Source organism: Cariama cristata, unplaced genomic scaffold (assembly GCF_000690535.1).
Source record: "Cariama cristata isolate BGI_N322 unplaced genomic scaffold, ASM69053v1 scaffold34810, whole genome shotgun sequence".
NCBI classification, from domain to species: domain Eukaryota; kingdom Metazoa; phylum Chordata; class Aves; order Cariamiformes; family Cariamidae; genus Cariama; species Cariama cristata.
In genome coordinates this window covers 1-2,520 of record NW_009597055.1, presented here as the reverse complement: position 1 = coordinate 2,520, position 2,520 = coordinate 1, and positions in this window count along the sequence as shown.

Genomic DNA, 2,520 nt, shown 5'->3' with positions numbered 1-2,520 from the left:
GCTGAGAACTCTGTATTTGCAGGTTCTTTGTGAATTACAGTTCGATGTCCTCCTCAGCCTCTCTTGCTCCAAATAGCCTCTCTTTTTCCCTCCCTTCCAACCGATTGTTACCTCCCTCTGTAGTGAGACAGCCTCTATAGCCCAGCCTGCGACAGACAGACAGTCGGCTGACAACGTGATGTTGCACCAGTGCCCTGACTGACTCGTTGCAGAACCTGAGCCTTTGCTTACCACAACAGCTACAGCACCATATATCCCCTGAAGGTGATGTAAAAGTGTGAAGTAAAACCAGGGACACTGCTGTAGTAAGAATTCTGCCTAAGGAAGTGCCCGGGCATTTCAAAATCTCCCACGATCCCATTCTAATATTGCATTCTTTCACCCTTAGCATACATTGTCCACTGAGAGACATGGAAGAGCTTGCACCAGGGGTAATCTGGGAGAAATGAAGATTAAGTCAAACTTTCACCAAGTTTCCACCTGACCTTCTATAGCCCCTTAACATGTTTGCCCTTAGCCGTGGAATATTCTGAGGGATTAGATGGAAGAGCTCAGTCCCCTTCTCCAGTGATCCACATCAATGGGGGTTCTTAGAGGCAGCAAAAAATTACTTATTTTTAACCATATGAAGAGCAACTTTTTGTACCAAGAGACCCTTCTCAGCTGGCAGTCAGTAGGCTCCTTAGCAGGTGTTCTGCACTAAATTCTGTTGGCCTAAGCATTCTTTTGTGTGTGTGATCCTACTAGCGACAGTACTGCTTTAGCATATTAATTACAATGGTGCTTCTGGTGACCATTTGAGACACCTCAAAGAAAACAAGTAAATAATAAGTAAGAGTACACAGGACTGATGATAGATGTTCAGTATCAAAAGAAGTGCACAGGGTTCCTAAGTAGGGGCTTTCCAGTTCCTGAACACAAAGAGTAGATAGAGGTAGCCAGCCCTCCAGCAAAACTAGGCACGTACAGCCTGCCTTTTCAGTTGTAGCAATGGCAGTCATTTTTCCCCACTGTGCACCAAGGATTAGCCATAAGATCTTATAAGCATATTTAGAGCATGTTTCTGTTGAAGATCGGTCTTCAAATAAGAAAGAAATCAGAAGCAAGTGGCCACTGCTGCTTATTTTAACAACTTCAAAACTTGTCAGCACATGCTAACACTTTCAGACACATTTCCATCTTTGTAAACTAGTAACTTTCATGCCTTTAAGTGATGAAAGTTTCTCATCTGTGTACTTACTCTGTTAAAGCTCTTTTGCTAATATTAGATTTCTGTTTTGTCTTGAGACTATGGTGCATGTAAATACAACCACAGAAACCCATAAGCTAAAGCCATTGTGACTTCTGTCAGACAACTGTGACTGACACATGTATTATTGTAAAAATGTAGCGGCCACCAAGTACATAGTTCCTATCTCATTATCATGTTGGATTAGAAAGATCAGTTGCATCATACCACAGTTCCTAATGCTATAGGTACACACCAACCACCCCATCTGTTTCAGTCTTACGCGTTTACAAGGATGATGAGCAGATCTTAAAGCTTCTATTACTTAGTTAGTTACCATTTTAAATGGCAATTATGATTGATGTAGTCCAAGGGAAGGAAAAAAAATCAAACAAGAAAACACACTGTATTAGAATGACAACATCACTGTCTGCCCCAGTTTCCACTGATAACTGTGTATGCCCAAGAGTGGTAGAAACCACCCCCAAACAGCCACAGCAGTAATTGCAGCCAGAACAAGTAGGGAGCAGGCATCCATTGCTCCCCTCTGGATGGGGTTTGTGGAAGTCAACCTTCTCTATAGAAAGCCACCAGTAAGACAAATGAGCACTTAGCAATGTAGCTTTTGCTTCTGGGAGAAGAGGTAGGGAGGGAAGAGGATGTTGGGGAGTGAGGGCTGTTCGGTTTGGTTGGTTCTTTCAGTTTTGTTGTGGTTTGGGTTTTTTCTTTCAAAGCAAGCCACAGCTGTAGGCAACATGCAGGAGCACTGTGGATGCTGCGGTGTAAGGCGAGGGTGTAGCAGAAGAGGGCCTGGCATAGTAATTTCTTAGTCCTTAACATGCCAATGTATGAGTTACTGCCTGTCTAGTACACCCCGCACGCTCATTGAATTGCATTTCCTAAAGTGTAAAACAGTATTTGGTCAGAAATGGTGGAAAGGACCCAGTCGGAAAGAAGTAGAGTGCAGCCCAACAAGGGTGAATTCAGGTGGGCATTGAAACAAGGAGGCGATAATTCGATTTTACATCTTTCTCCCTTCAGGAAGTGGTGGGCCGAGCTAGGAATTGGCGTATTTTGACACCGCATACGCAGTGCTTTGTAAACGCTGATACTACCGTATTCTGAGCACGCGGGCAAAAGACCAGTTTGTGATCGCCACGGGAATACGACACCGTTACTGAGCCATAGTTCCGTACCGGTTTCCCGGGCCGTTCTATACCGTAGTTCCCAAGCAGAAACGCTACCAACAGAACTTGCGGGAACAGCTGTTCCAAAGACAGAGCCAACTGCCT